Source organism: Ictidomys tridecemlineatus, chromosome 1 (genome assembly GCF_052094955.1).
Source record: "Ictidomys tridecemlineatus isolate mIctTri1 chromosome 1, mIctTri1.hap1, whole genome shotgun sequence".
Classification (NCBI taxonomy): domain Eukaryota; kingdom Metazoa; phylum Chordata; class Mammalia; order Rodentia; family Sciuridae; genus Ictidomys; species Ictidomys tridecemlineatus.
This window is the reverse complement of record NC_135477.1, coordinates 86375376-86392354: the sequence shown is the minus strand read 5'-3', so window position 1 is coordinate 86392354 and position 16979 is coordinate 86375376. Positions and strand designations below refer to the sequence as shown.

Genomic DNA, 16979 nt, shown 5'->3' with positions numbered 1-16979 from the left:
CATGAAAGAAAAGGAAAGCAGCATTTATTAAGTACCTGGTGTGGCCAGGTGAAGTTCTAAGTATGTTCAAGTGTGTTATATCACAGAGTTTGAGAGATGTAGAAGGAGCAGAAACTTAAAAAGTTGGGCAGCATTCAGTTTGGATTCTATCTCTTTCCAGCTATTGGCAAGTTACTTAATCTCTGAGCTTCGGTCTCCTCATACGCAAAAATGGAGGTTGAAAAAATAATAACCTATCTTACAGGGTTATTATGATATAAAGTAAGAAATGTAAAGTACCTGGGACCAAACCAAACAAAAACTCTTGATAAATTGTAATTAGACTAGTATTTAATCTTCCTAATGACCCTGGTAAGATATTCTCAGGGTTATACCGAGGAAGGAGGAAGACCGGAGACAAGATTGGGACTGAAGATATGTAGAAGTAGCAAGTCAAATCAATAATTCTCCTTCCATCTTTCTTGTTCTTTTACTCCAGGTCCCTTCACCTGACTTTTTGAGGGAGGATCCAGAAGTTTCTTATGGACCTGGAAATGGGCCTGAGAGACCCCAGCCCTATTCTTTACTGGCCAAAATCATTGGGGTGGTAAGGGAAGGGGAATTTCTAAGTAAAACATTATGGACAGGGACAAATCAGAGAATACGCAGAGGAGTATGACCTATGGCCAAGAGACTAAAGACCCACCTTGTTGAGATGGCTGAAGTCACCTGGTGTGTTCAGAGGGAGGCCTGATAGAGGCTTGGGGGCTTGATGGCTTACGTTTAAGTATTTCAAAGAGTTGACACTTAGATCAACTGGGTTCATTCCATGTGATCCCAATGGGCAGAAACAGGGCCAGTGGATGGAGATGACCGGGAAATATATTCCTCACTATTCCATAGGAACTTTAATTTTTCTGGAAACTTCTGGAAGTCTCAGACTGGATCTTATCGACTTTAGTGTCTGATGTAGCAGCACAGAACCTCCCCACATGGGCTGCCAACTAGCAGTAGCTGCCACTATTATTTCTGATGGTCTCAGAAAAAGCAATCAGTTCTGAGAAGCTGATGATTTCTTCATTGGCCTATTTGCCTTAAGAAATAACTATGTCACAGGTATTTTGTGTTTTTGTAGGAAATAGATTTCGATATTATTATTAATAGAAAATATTATAATTCGTTATGAGACAACTACTGCACATATGCATTATTCAAAATTGTAATAGATAATCCAAAATAAAATTTACTGCAAAACAAAAAACAAATAAACAAACAAACAAGAATTATGTCAGTCTGTGCTAAAACTCAGGGCATCCTACCTTTCAAAGTCTAGCAATAGGTTCTTTTCTCTTACATGCAAAACCTCAAGTCTCATGGCATTCCATTAATATGTACCATTTTTATTTTTATTGGATCCATTTAAAAACAAATTTAATTAATCATTTAAGAAGTCTCACTTGCAAACACCAAAAGACCAAAAATAACTGTTTCTATTAGACTAGAAGGCTGTTGATGTAACAAGTCTAAATGTCCACGGGATGAGCTGGAAGTGAAATTTTAAACTGACTTAAATTTTAAGTTGCTATGAAAGGTCATTCTAACTTCCTTTGACCCTCTGATAACTGTGGTCCTCAGCATTTTGGTTTGTAGCAAGAGAGCATTGCTTCTCTCCTTCAGCGGCCAATGGGCTTGTTTCCTCTTATGGTTGGTAATGAGGAATGAAGCCTGGACCTCACATTGGCTCTAAGGCCAAATCTTCCTGCTGGTCCCTAAATGCATGTTTCAATGCATCTAACACGCACAGGTGATAGACTTGGAAAGTCTGCTGGGCCAAAGACCCAGAAATATCATTATTCCTCTAACTTGCAATCACCTAGGCAAATACCCCCAATATAGTATCTGCATAAAACCCACTGTCCTAACTGCCTGTGACCAAGGATATGCAAATGAATTGCATTGCTAGATGGCCCTTTATTCCTCCTTCACATGTTCTCTTACCAATTCAATCCCAAAATGTTTATTGAGCATCGCCTATGCATCAAAAACAGTGGCAAGAACAGCATGATTTGCTGAGTATTTTCTATGCAACAAGAAGGTGTTGAAGACATCGCATTGTGTGACTGTCACAGCACCCTGTGAGGTAGGTGCTATTCTTTGCCACATTTTGTCAATGAGGAAACAAGAACACAAACAGGTTAAGCAAACTGCTCAAGGTCATATGCATAATAAAGGAAGAAACCAGGAGTTTTTTTTACAGACAGTTATCAGATGAAGGAAGAAATTAACAACAATGATAAATATTTCCATACACTTCACAGACTTTATCATATCCCCCTAAAATTTGTTAGTGAAATCCAACTTTTGTCCCAGAAGTGTATCCCAAACTTCTCAGCACAAAATTTTGAAAAAGAAACTCATTTTGCAAATCCCTAATAAGTTAGAAAAAATACAAAAAAAAAAATCAAAGCTATTTTGAATTTAGTAATATCTTTAATTTCTAGTTAATTAACCATCCAAGACATAACCAAATTTGAAAAACAGAGGTACATATCCCTCTAAAATTTTATTTGGTCAGTTTTCCAGTAGGAGGCGTTGACATCTACATGCAAACTCTTTGTGGTAACTCCATATTCCCCCAAAGATCCAAGCAGACTTCTGCTGGTGTGCCCTTTCTGAACCTCAGTTTTCTCATCTCTAAAGTGAACATAATAAGGGTTGTTGTTTTCAGATTACAGGATTTAAAAATCAGAAGTATCCTTAGTGGTCAACTGATCCCTTCATTTTTCAGGTGAGAAAACAGGCTCAGGCATTTGCCCATGATCATAGCACTGGTATATTTGAAAAAATCTCTCTCTCTCTCTCTCTCTCTCTCTCTCTCTCTCTCTCTCTCTCTCTCTCTCACATTGGGAACACAAAAAGGATAGGCAGTTAAGTTTTCCCCTTATACCCATGCCTTCCATCCATCTCATCCCCCCAGCTAAAGAAAGATTCTATTGGCAAGCCTATTGTATCCTTCCAGAGACGTTCTATACATAGCAAATAGACTTTTGGAAAATGATAGCATTTCATACAATGGAAGCATCTTATTTTTTTCAGTACTGAACTATACAGGTTGGTGATTGCTCCATTCTCAGAACATATAGAGCTGCCTTATTCTTCACACCCCCATGTTATGAATTAATTTACATAATACAGAATTCAAGTACTTTAAAATATGCAGTATGATGAGTTCTAGAAAATTTATATAGTTGTTCAACCATCACTCAAATCTAATTTTGGAATATCTTTTTTTTTAGGTATTCAAACTTTTGCTTCTTTTTAATTTGTTTGTCTTATTATTAGCAAATTTAAATAATTATATAAATAGTCTATAAGCCAATCTTTACCAAATAAATATATGGAATATATTTCCTCCTAATTTGTGGCTTGTCTTTCCATTTTTATAATGTTAACTTTATTTGAGGGGCAAAAGATTTTAAGTTTGATGAAGTCTACTTTATCAATTTCTTCATTTGTTACTTGTGCATTTCATGTTTTAACTAAGAGCTATTTGCCTAATCTCCTATGTTTCCTTTTAGAAATTTGATAGTTTTATCTAATTCTTCTATATAGGCCTATGATCTACTTCAAGTTCATATGTGTGTATAGTGTGAGATAAGAGTTTACTTTTTCTTTTTCATATAGATTTGAGTTGTTCTAGTATCATTCATTGAAAAGACTACCCATATCTCTTTGCATTACCTTCACCTTTAATTAATCAATCATATATCTTGGAATCCATTTATATTCTCTTCCCTCCTTTTTAAGGATTGACTAATATTCCATTGTACAAATGTACTGTACTTAATTTAGCCCGTCTATTACTCAGAAAATTGTGCTAATATTTCTTTTTTCTGTTTTAAATAATGCTATGGCAAATATATTGCAGTGTGGGTATGTCTTTTCACATCTCCTAAGTGTATTTGTAGAATAAATTCTACTCAATGTTACATTTTGATAGACATTTACAAATTGGCCTCTGTAGAAGTTTTTCTAAAATTTCAATTACACCAGAAATATCTGAGAGTACTCTCCAGAATCCCAGAAGCATATGTGCTCAGAAAGGTTTTTTTAACTTTTCTTTTCTTTTTCTTTTTCTTTTTTTTTTGTACCAGGGATCTTAACCACTGAGCCACATCCCCAGCCTTTTTTTACATTTTATTTAGAAATAGGGTCTTGCAGAATTGTCGGGGGCCTCACTAAGTTGCTGAGGCTGGCTTTGAACATGCAATCCTCCTGCCTCAGACTTCTGACCTGCTGGGATTACAGGCTGTGCCACTGTGCCTGGCAAAATGTTTCATCTTTGCTAGTCAAGCAGGTAAAATTTGGGAATCTCAGAGTTTTAGTTTGCATTTTATTACTACAAATGAGGATGAGTATCTTCTATTTTTCACGTTTAAAAGCCAGCTATGTTCCATTTTGTGTGAAATCTGTGTTTCGGGTCACTTTCCTGTGTTTCTGTTTACATTAGGCTTTTTTTGATGCGCTTTCAAAAATGTTTTCCCTCCTTTTTTGTCTTGATCTTATTCACTGAGTTAGACCTGAAGGAGTTTTTGTTTTAATGTATGATAAATGCTAAGACTTTCAAGTAAAACTAGCAAAGACCTTCCCTACTCTGAGATTCAAAAAACAAATCTCTCAGTTTTTCTAGTATTTTTATGCCGTCATTTTTTAAAAGAATTTTTAGTGCAATTTGGGATCACAGTAAGTTTGCATTTCTAGCATTTTAAGGCTTTGACCTATGTGGGATTTATTTTAAGAAATAAAGTAGCAATATGTTTGTTTTTTTCCTAAATAGCTACTTAGTTGTCCCAACATCATTAATTACACAATTTGACTTCCCCTCTGATATCCAATGCTATTTTTATCATACACTAAATTCCCATCTGCATTTGGGTTCGCTGATTGACCATCTATTCATGTGTCAGTGAGCACACTTCAACTTTTATTCTCTGACTCCAGGTTTAGCTCTTTCTCTTGCATTGCTTACATTCTCAAAATGACACACAGGAAGTGGAAGAAGAACTTTATGAATTACTTGCAATAGTACTTAAGACTTTTCTTATCTTTTTCCTGATGCCACTAGCTAACAAAAACCAAACTCTTTGGAACATCATTTTCAAAAATATACTAAGACAGTAAATGTATTTGGAAGTATAGGGAATTGAGGATCAGATACTACATTCTTGCTCCAAATGAACAATTTAGGCTCATTCCTTAGTTCTTAATATTCCATAAGATTTAATAATTTGAGGAAAACTATGTGTTTATATGTATATGTGTAAAGCAATTGAGGCATGTACCTAAGAGATAGCTCTTTATTAAGCAAAACATCACCCCCCATAAGAAACCTATATTGGTTCAAGAGCAAATATATTTGTCACTTTATGTCCAAAACTGGGGTGGGATTTGCTCATAATTAAATATCCTTCCCAACTGCATGTATTAAAGATGTGATGTCAAAATACCTCTCTTAGGAAACTCAAAAGGGTCACCAAGGAGCCAGTGTAAGTCAGGTTAAATAGTAGGATATATCTGAGCAGATGGAGGGGTAAAGACACACAGAAATGGGATTGCCTTCTTCAAAATGATTGACTGTACCTTCTTTCCCTAAAACTAGGCTCTCTGCTTCTTCTCCAACATCCCTGTTCAGATCCAGGTTGCAGCCAGGAGACAAGTCCCTGGAGACCCGGACCCCACCAGAGATGAGGGGTTATGCTGTGACATCAGTGGTGTGCCTGGAGAGCTGTGGGAGGAGAATCCCAAGTTCCTGCTGCATTGCTGGGTGTCATAAAGATGGTGCACAGAGCAGTCGCTCTGTGCCCAGCTCCCTGCAGAGCTAGGTAGGAGGTGAGATTCTGGATAGACCTATTAGTAACCTCTTTGCACTTGTGTGTGTTCCTCATCCTACGAAGTCGGGTTCTAACATCTCAGGACCTCATCCTGATGGATGAAGTATAGTGCTCCTTAGCACTGCAAAGTGCTCTGTGTCTACATTGCTTAGGATAATGCTGGAAGACCTCTTCTTGTGCTTGTTGTGTGAACTGAGGAAGTTCTGTGGGAGCTGGGGGTGAGGGGAAGGAGGCTCCACTCTGCTATAGGGAGGAAACTGTCTGAAGGAGAAGACGGGCCAGTGAGAGACAGCACAGTGGGCCCTGGAGTGGCAGCTGTGCCACAGAGCAGCCTTGAAACCCTGAAGTCTCTCTGCACTTCCCGTGGAAGGAGGCCAGAGGGTCTCAGTGAAGGGGGGAGAAGTCACCATCTCCATCCAGGCAGAGGCCCTGTTTCTTCCCGGCTGCAGCACCAGAAGCTATTCCGGTCCTCTCCCTTGCTCCCTTCCTGCCCTGTTTCCTCTCCCCACCCCTCCAACAATAGTCCCCTCTTGATTTCTGTTCCAAGAGAGAACGGTGAGTCCCCAGAGCAAAGGAAACTCTAAGGATTCTTTCCGCAGAGTTTTCTAAGTGGGAAGAGTGAGGTGAGCATACTGGCATCTCCTCCTTGGCTGGGATGCTGGAGGACAGGGTCCCTCTCCCCTCCCACAACCCAAGGAGCACGGCAGGATTTCTTGCCTCCATTCTGGAACATTCAAGGACGAAGCTGGCCGGGTACCCATTCTTCCTGGAAAACTACAATGTGCTCTCTCCCACACTCTCTAATTATGTTTTTATGTGTGCTTTTTTTTTTTTTTTTCAAGCTGCTGAAAAAAGCTGAATTCTTTTTAGGGTAATTCTCCCAAATACACATCACTGCCCTCCCTGGAGATTTCCCTACCCTGAGCCAGTGCCTTGGGTAATGGGCAGAGCCTTGGTTCCCATCCAGACTCCTTCTCCTAGGGAAGGGCCTAGGAATCCTCCCCAGGTGACTTTGATGACCCACGCTCTGAATAGGCTTGAAAATCAAAACAATGACCTTACCCGAGAGTGGGACCTTTTGGAAAGGAGTTAACTTGCTGGGTGATACCACAATCAGCATGCTCAATGCTGCTTGGAAAGGAAAGGAAAAGAGCCCTCGTTCAGTAATGCCACTATCTAACAGAGAGTTCTGCCATCTTGGATATGGTCAGTACTAACAAATGGCTTTGTAACTCTGGAACAAGGACACACATTCCAAGATCAATGTGCATTCAACAGATCAAAACCCTCAAGTCAGTGCTACTCACACATGACCGTGCAACTGAGTCATTGGGAGGTCTTGTTAAAAATGCAGTTTCTGATTCAGTAGGTCTGGGGTAGAGCCTGCAGATCTGCCTTTTTAAAAGATTTGTAGGTGAGGCCACACTGCTGGTCCCTGGACAACATTTGAAGGGTACTGCCCGAGGGGATATTTTTAAACAGTGATGAGCTACCATTAACCTTTCCTCCTTCATGCAAAATCTGAAAAGCACAACATTGATTTAGTGAAGCAAATCACTTCCTCTAGATTATTTGTCTAAAAAAGATGTTTTTGCCTTTCTCTAAGATAGGAAGAATAAAGCACCTACTTCTTAAAATGGGAGGATTTAGTGAAATAATGTATCTTTGGAGGCCCCAAACCTGGTAATGACTCTTCCCAAAAGGGTCTTTGGTGCTGGAGCTGCTGTTAGTTATATTAATTTGTACTTGATATCAGGGCCACGTATCAGGGAGATGGGAGAATGGGTCAGAATTGCCTTTGTGAGTCCTGTACTCAAAACTAAAGAGATAGGCTTCAACAATGTAAATAGAGAAAGACTTTTCAGTTACTACTATAAATTACAGAACGCTTGGACTCCAATGGTGTTAAATGTAACAGTATCATCCAAAATTGTTAGCATCACCCCAATTTGTTATTAAGACTTTCTATTTACTACTTTAAATTTGCCAAATAAATGTAAAACTGCCTCAATCCAGTATTTTGGCTATCTTCATTGCCTTCAATTACATAAAAGAAAATAGCATGGTCCTCAACAAGGATATCACATTTCTGCCTCAAAACTCACCACATGGTGTTTTGCAAACTCACCCCTAGTGACATGCCTTTAACTTGGATTTACAGCTTTGCCCACAGTAAACCAGAGTGCTGTGCATTCTCAAGGTTGAATGCTGGATCACAGCTCTTTCAGTTAAGGAAAGACAAATGATCATTTTCTCTGTCTGACCAAAAACAATTTGCTAACCAGTCATCTGCCTAGAAAACATATGGAAATAAAATGCAACTAACAGTCTTTCAGTGTACCTATCTGATAAATGTTTATCTCCCATGAATGGGGGTGGTGAGGGTCCTTGCCAGGATGAGTTTATTTTTAATAGACTCGTAGCAGCTGCATGCACAAAATTATAGAACAAACCCATATGATTTCAGTCAATTCAGGTTAGGAATACATCTGTCAAACTGGCAGTTTGGCATTGTCCAGACCCTCAAAGTTGTTTTTTTTTTTTTTTTACTAACTAACTGCTTCATTTTGTATAATATAAAGATAGCACATGTCACTCAACAGTCCACTTAATTCATTCATTCATCTATTCAACAGGTATTTATTGTGCATCTATTATATGCTATGAGCTATTCTGGGCCCTGCACATATAGCAGTGGACAGAACAAAGTTCCTGTCTTTGTGGTGCTTACTTTCTACTTATATGCCCACCTGACGAGGAGATAGTTTTATTCTTTTATCTAAATACTATTGTTTTATGTCAATGGATTTGGTATTTGAATAGGAACAAGAGTCATTTTTGAGGGTACATGTCAGTGTGGTGGTTTCCATGCTCCTGTCAGATGGAGACTGTGTTCACTGTTACTCTATTTCATTAACCATCCAGACATATGAGGGGGAAAATTAAGTAAGATCAGGAAAGGTAGATCAGGAACATCAGAACAACTTTTTTGATAAGCTACATATTTTTCTTATAATTAAAGCCAATTTAACATGACTATTGAGTGCTGATTTTTCAAAACCACTATCAATTCTTTAGCCTTTCCATATCACTATTAATTTAGGGAGAAGGATATAACTTCTAAGACAGGCTGAACACAGCACCATGATAAGATGTTTTCAAAAGCAAAACCTTACGAGATCAAATCTACTAGTGTTCTAAGAAAGAAAATAGAATATATTTAATATTTGTGTTTTTCTTGATAAAGAAAGAATATATGTTCACTATATGTAAGATGCAAATAATAAGGAAATACATAAATTAAAAATGCTGTTTATACAGAATTATAATATTCATAGTTCCAAATAACTGATTTTTTCATGGTCTATACAGTTGCCCCTTGGTGTGGATGAGGGATGAGTTCCAGGATTCCTACAGATACCCAAATTCATGAATCAGTATTTGCATATAACCCACACACACACACTCCCAGATACTTAAAATCACCTATAGATAATTTGTGATACCTAATACAATGTAACTGTTTTGTAAATAGTTGTTAAACTATATTGTTTAGGGAATAATGGCAATGAAAAAAAAAAGTCTGTATGTCAGTAGAAAGGCATTTTTTCCCCAGTCTGTGGTTGATTAAATCCCTGGGGCCAAGGATATAGAGAAATAGAGAATTGATTATACACACTTATTGTACATTGATCAGTATCATCAGATTGCTTAACTGGCTGGGACATTTCTGACTCCATAATACTAAAAGCTTCTAGAATAACAATACCTTCAAATAATGCTACCTTCAAAACTAACTTCTTAAGAGAACATCTAGTGCGTAATATACATTTCATTTAAAAGCATGGCTCTCAAAACATCAATGTAGAGTTAGCATCAGTGCCATCCTGAAGAAGACAGAACCAGAGAGCACCCTCAGGATATCAGCAGCAGAATCTGGTAGGTCTTGCAGGAGGAGTGTAAACAAGGCCCAGGTGAATTCTGCTACACACTCACACACAGGTCACTGATTGAGTCCCTCTCCAACATTGCACAGAGAAGAAAATGAAAGTCCAAGGAAATGAAGAAACCTGGCAAGTCACCATACAGTGAGAGGCAGCAGTGGGCTGAGAACAAGAGTGATAATCTGCTCTTTGATCTACTGCATCCAGCCGCATTAGAAGGTACCTTTTGTACAGTAGTGCAGAAGAAATCAGCTTCAATTTGTTCCCCTAAGGTGAGTGTTCAGACAAGTCCCTCTTGTATCTGAGCCTTTTATTCTAACACAAGAAACTCAAAGTTCTGGGCTGACGGTGGTAGATGTTCAGTCATTTTTGCTGTTGTGTGTTTTGCTTTTTGAAAAGGGAAAGGAAATTTAAGACCTAAAAAGAGTAATCATTATTATTTGATGAACTAACATGCATGTAGGTTTTGAAGTTCAGAGTGAGAAAAAAAAATGGCTGTTGGATCCAACACGCCCCCCTACACACACACACACACACACACACACACACACACACACACACACCCATGTGACAGAGTGTCCTCTTAACTGGTGTGAAGGTGAGTAGGTTGCTGCTGGAATGTTTGAGGACAGGGAACTCCGAGTGTACTCAGCCCTGGGTTGGGGGAGAATGTGTCACTTCCAGGGCTTTTCTCTCTAGCTGAGTCATGGCACAGCCACCATGAAGTCCAAAATAAGTGTCTGCAGCCCTCTGCAGCCAGGGAAAAGGTCACTAACAACACAGAGCTTGGGAGCTTGGGGAAGTGGGTAAGAGGAGACTGCCGTGTCATGTCTACTGCACATTCCTCTAAGTTGAAAACTTGGGTCCCAGAGCAAATGTTCCCTGCTCTGAGCTCCATCAGCTACAGCTGACCTACAGTGAGGCCAAAGCGGGTGCTTCTGCCAGAATCAGAGATGAATATCAGCACATTAAACCCCACCTTCTTTTATACGAATTTGGAATCCAGAATGTGTCAATGTGTGCCCAACTGAATAGCTAGAGGGAATTAGCTTTGTTCTAAAAGATGCTTGGCACAACATTGAACAAGACTAGTAATCCAGATTACAGAAGATTGAATTCTATTCCTTCTATTTGTAAAAACACAGGACTCTTCAATGTTAACAAATGGCTCTTGAAAAATCACAGCTAATATTGGTTGACTCTTAGTACTTCCCAAGCATGTGTTAACTGCTTTATATTAATAATCATATTTAATCATCATAACTCAGTTATGTTGATGCAGTTTTATGTTTGGGGATACTGAGACTTAGGGTAAGGACCTCACCTAAGGCTCATGATCAGTAAGTCACCAAGCTGGAATTCAACCCCAAATTTGCATACAACAGAAACCAAAGTGCTTTTGATGTTCTGTTGGCTCTGATTTAAGTACTAGCACCCAGAGCTGCAGGACATATATGCTCACATGATTTAAACTATATATTGGGGCTGGGGGTATAGATAAGTGGTAGAGTGTGTGCTGAGCATGCACCAAGCCCTGGGTTCAGTGCCCAGTACCTTGAGAAAAAAAAAAGTATGACAAATGATAACTAGCTATGTGAACACTTTTGGCAAAAATTAATTAACAAAATCTTGTGTGAGTCAAATTCTGCATCATTCCAAACTGGAATTCCCCTAATGATGCCACAAGAGAGCTTCTGATGACCCCAGAGAACAGTCATTCTGGAAGTTTCCAGAAATGCCAATTCACTGCTTGGAGTTGAATAAGGTAGTTTGAGAGGTAGCAGCAGAGCCTAAACTAGTCAGTGGCTACTATCTTCAGGTAGCCAAACTTTCCACCATCACCCCTCCACACCCCATATCTAATAAACATTGTCATGGCAATGACATTACAATGTTCACTGAAATATTGAATATGTATTTTTTCTCTTAAAGAAAATTGCATGTTCCCTGCTTGTTAGGCTCGAGTCACGGGCCAAGACGGAGCTTGCCATAATGAGTTCTTGGTAACATTATCCTTTCCCACCTTTACCTTCCTTGTCTTTGGTCAGAGTGACTCTCCTTTTATTTATGTTGCATCCAACCCTTTTACTCCATAAGTAAAACCAGAGAGTGTCCTGTGCAGTTGTTTTAATTGGGTCCAACATTAAACATTATCAAGGAGAAATGAAACCGAAAGAAGCAAGTCAAGATCGCAGCCCTGAGTTTTCTTCTGGGATCACAGTGGCTGATAAATGATGCAAAATGCCCAAGATGACCAGCCCCGGCTACTTTTTGACCTGAAGACCTATGAGACAGGGGGTTGGGGTAGATGGCAAAGAGCTGGAAACCACCAGCGACTGCCATTAGAATCGCTTTGCATCCTCAAGCAGGCAAACACTAATCACACCTCTTTTATTAATGGTGATTCTAAGGAAAGTTCTTTGAAAATAGAAGAAAAAGGAGGTCTTACTAATGGTACCAAACCTACATAACAGACCAGGTCCATCATATTTTCTCATTAAGATGATGGCTCAGTTTCACATCAAGATTAATTACTCAATTGTGGGGAAAGTATAATCTGGCCAAATTAATTTTTAAAATGAGAGTCCAGCTATTTTTATTATACTCTTCAGTTCCCAGGAAATTTCTGCCAGTGCATTTCATAGAAATTAATATTGTAAAATTTATGTATGGCTGTTGCCCCTCTCCCATTTAGCGCCTCTCTGAATTAAATTATTGATATCAATAAACACACACAGTCTTTTGGAATGACCTTGCTGACCTATTTTTGACAGCATGATCTCGGCTCCCTCATGGCTTGCCATAATGAGTTCTTGGTAACATTATCCTTTCTGACGAATTTAATGGAAGCAAGTGAGTCTTTAGAAACTGGTCCTGTGCATAAGCTCCATTAGCTTTCTGTGTTCTATCTGGTGCTTGGAAAAACCAGGCACCGAAGAATGTTTTTCAATCGCATCTATGGCTTAGCTTTTCACTCCTACTGACACAGCGATTAATCTTCATCATCCCATTCTAGACCCACGCTGTTTTCCAAAACTAAAGCTACATGCCCCAAAATCTTTGCCTCCTTTTGTGTGGCAGATGACATCTTCCATCAACAGTGAATAATAATAAATTTACATTCAACCCACATGTGGCACCTGAACACACCTAAGCCTCCCTCCAACTGCTGTTCCAAAGTGACATTCCCTTCTTATATTCCCCTTCTACTTCAGTGATGCAGAATAACAGTCACAAATTAACAGTCCCCCCTTTTTTGGGGGGGCGGGTGTCGGGTGCTGAATGGAAAGAAAAGAACAAGAGGAGGGCAACTCAATCCAGACAATATGTAATAAAAACCCAGAGCGAACCATAGTTCTTAACAGACTCCCTGAGAAGGTTCCCAGGGCACAGCACTGAGGAGGAGTGAATTCTCCAGTAGGACACATCACACACTCCAGTGGCTCCTGGTTAACCTTGCCACATTATCTGTGCCAAAATTCAGATTTCACACACTGTCCTCCTTAACCCCAATGCAATTCTATTTCCAGTTCTGCCAGCCTCAGATCCCCAAAGAATCAGTATTCTATTAAAAAAAAAAAGTATAAGCTCAAATTCTGGGTCATCTAGCAGTCGCACCCTGTGATTAAGGACTACACCCAGGAAGGTATTTTCTGTGGAAGATGCCCAGGCCAGTCTCCATCCCAGGGACTTTGAAATGGAAGCAGAAAGGATTGTGTGGGTAACTTACCAGCTCCTGAGGTCAGAATGGCTGCAGCAGCCCCACCGCTTTACCTGGTCCCTGGCTCTCTCTGTCTCTCTCCCTCTCTCTCTCCCTCTTTCTCTTGTGTACAGATTGCAGGGAACTTAAAGAACTCGCAGGGACAGTGTTTCAAATGACTTAAGAAGAACAGGAACAATACTTCGTTCTCTTTTTCTCAGATGAGTACCTTCGGGAAGAAGGAAGGAAGGGAGGGGAGAGGGAGGAAGTCAACAACCCTTTGCTTTCCTGAAAAAAAATAAGGAAACAGAAGATAGACATCTCATTTTCTCTTAAACAAAATGTTGGAAGGGGCAAAAAAAAAATATTTGAAAGAAGGAATTCCTCAAATATGCTTTCTGCCCTGGGAGCTTTAAAGAGACGAAAACGCCTTAGTGGCCTGTCCTGTCCAAATAAATGGTGTTCCAGAAAGGCAGGCTCTCCTGAGCTTGCAGCCTCTCATATCTGGTTTGCAGAACTGACACAGCCAAAAGGGAACAAATCCTGTCATGTCGACTCTGAGCAGGGGGGACGCCTGGTCCATTGTGCTAACAGAGACAAACCTGCAGCCTGGGAGACAGGACCTCGTGGCCAGTCGGCCAGGACTTTTTGCTTTTCCTAGGCCCTTGGAAACACCAGCATTGTTGCAATTCCTCGGCTAACTCTAGATCCTTAGAGTTCTTCCAGGATCGAATAGCAGATTTATGCACTGGTCAAAAACTGAGCTTTATGCAATGGACCAAATCCAGCTTCCATCTTGCTGATGGACGAAAAAGGAAAAGAAGTCACTTACCACAGTGCTGCGGACATAGTTATCTCGGAGCTGCTGTTTATATTGTCCTCTCCTTTACATTCCTAAGGCTTCTTGGATGTAATCACCTCTGGAAAACTGGAGGGCTATTTCTAATTTGTTTTCAAAACACGGCAAAGCAGTGTAGACCTTATATAAATTAGTCACCGTTTTTGAAAAAGGATGGAGAAGCTGATTAGAAGGAGTAGAGGAAATGGAGGGAACATCCTTTAGCATGGAAGGGACCTGTGAGTTCAGGGGACAGGCATCCTGTGCAGGGAGCACTTAGGATTAAGCTTGGTTTAAATTGCTCCAATTTGTATAGTGTGGACTTCATTCATCTGGTTATGACCATTGTCACCACAAACAGGAACCAGCATGGACCTTTGTGGTAGCACAAGAAAAACCAGCCTTGAGCTGCTTCCTCATTTACTCAATTGTGAAAAAATGGGGTGGAGAGTTACACCTGATGGCAGAGGACACTTACATAAGTTGGGGGAGAGGACGATTCTGATTCAGTGTCCATGTGAGGCTCTTATTGGGTACGAGGGTCTGTAAGATTACATATTCCAAGCGCTCTCTCTCTCTCTCTCTCTCTCTCTCTCTCTCTCTCTTTCTCTCTCTCTCTCTCTGTCATCTACATGGATCTATTAATCAGTCTATCTGAAGATGTGTGCACATTTCAAAGAGAACATGATATTGTTACTTGGCAACCTGTCAGCTCCAGAGCAGAGTGTGATCCTTTGCATTCACCATGCACTGACACCGACTAGACGCATAGATTCCTGACATGGGTGACCCCTGCCCCACATACCATCGACAGATGAGAAGAAGAGCCAATAGCACAAGGGCCTCAGTCTCTGCACTTTTCCCAGAGTCACACACAGCAGTGGCAAAACCCCAAATGGTCAGTTCATTGGCCTCTTGGGTCCAGTTCTAGGGCTCTTGCCCTCTGCTGGCCTTCCTCTGCATCCTGCCTTTGTAAGGATGGGAAGGAAAATGAAAATGAAAATCTAAGAAAGCAAGGGAAGAGCATGAGAGAACAGAGCAGGGCAGGAGTCGGAGCTGGGGCTTTTAGTGGTAGGTGACACCTCTGAGTGTCTTGAGGCTAAAGAGTCCAACTCACCCTAAGAATTGGGTCCATGGGAGTGTGGTGAGTGAGGAGCAATAGGGAGGGGGTGGGCATCAGCCAGCAGAGGCCAGAGGGTCAAAGAAGCTCAGGCTACAGAGTCCTTGCAGAAATGAAGCTACCTCTAATCACCTGAAGAGCCAATCACCATATACAGCTTTTTCGATATTATTTATCTTTGTAGCCTCAGGGCCAGGCCAGGGCTGAGCCCCAGGAGTCCAGTCAGAATCCAAAGGATTTCCCTTTTAAGTCTGCAGAATGTGGGGACGGTCACGTTGAGGCCCTGTTGTTGTCTCCAAGCCAGCTGACCCGCCCAGAGTCCCCTGGACGGGGCGTGCCCATTCAGTCTGTGTGGCTTTGATTTCCCTCAGCAGCACCCAGCGGAGATCTGGCGACACCCACGGGGCTGGCCAGGGGATCCTCAGCCCTGCCTGGTGCCAGGCAAATTTGTACATCTCCTTCTTGTAGCTTTGCCCTTGAGAACCACAGAATAGGCTTCTCCTTCCTTCCCTAAGCAGCCAGGCATATGAAAAGTTGCCCCCTGAGGCTTGTCACACCGTCCACTGGTCCTCAGACCTTCCCATTCGGTTTGGAGGAAGAGATTTTGAATCAGGCTGCCCAAGTTCCAGCCAGCTCCTGGCTGCTCTGGATCCCTGGATCCTACTGAGAGTGAGGGGCATGGATGCCTGACCTGCAGCCGACAGAGACTATAATATGCAGGGTGGATGTGGCCTTGCCTAGGACCCATCTGTAAGCCCCAAATTGCATGACATACTACAGAGATCATTCGAGTGGAGAGAGAGGGTTTCATGCCCATGGGACTGGATCAGGGCACCATGAGAAAAACCAAAGTGAGGCCAAGCAGTGACCCGAACACTCAGAACCAGCACCACAGAAATACGAGCTCTGCTCAAATTGGCTTCCCACCTCTAAAGTGCCCAAATTTGTACATCTCCAGCTGTGATGATCCAGAACTCTAGGGCCATCCGTTCAACCCAGGACAAACTGGATCCAGATTGTAGAGGTGGGGGAGAAATGAAGGGAACGTTGAAATGTAACGTATTTTCAGAAAAGTGTCAAAAAATAAATACTCACACGAGTCAGTTAGAGATGTGAGTGGTCAGGATTCCATAAAGAATCAGGACCAAAGACCCTGGAGCCCCTCGTGCCACTTCGTCTCCTCAGGGGACACTTCCTGACTTCTAACACTTGATGCAGATGATGCATTACCTGGTTCTGAAGTTGCATGAGAAATGGAATGGGTTGGTGGTTTTCAGTTTGGGTTTTTTTTGCCTCGATGTAACATGGGCAGGATTCATCCCTGTTCTTGCGGGTAGTCAGGCTGCCTTCACTCCCGTGCTGGACAGGCTTTCATTCTGTGAATGTGCCACAAGTTTTACATCTGCTCGACTGAAAAGAGACCTCCGGGTTGTTTTTAGCATGGGGTATCCAACCAGTGCCAGGAATATTCCTGTTCCTGACCTATGTCTTCCTCAAAGTCTACTAT

At 41.1% G+C, this 16979-nt stretch overlaps 1 protein-coding gene across 1 annotated transcript in view; it reads right to left on the bottom strand.

Annotated features, from left to right (window-relative positions):
* Nucleotides 1–13756, bottom strand: part of Znf366 (zinc finger protein 366) — a 66031-nt gene extending 52275 nt beyond the window's left edge. The window contains exon 1 of the mRNA XM_005328962.5: nt 13545–13756. The gene's annotated coding sequence lies outside the window, so the exon portion shown is untranslated. The remainder of the gene's footprint in view (nt 1–13544) is intronic.
* Between the last annotated feature and the right edge of the window lie 3223 nt (nt 13757–16979).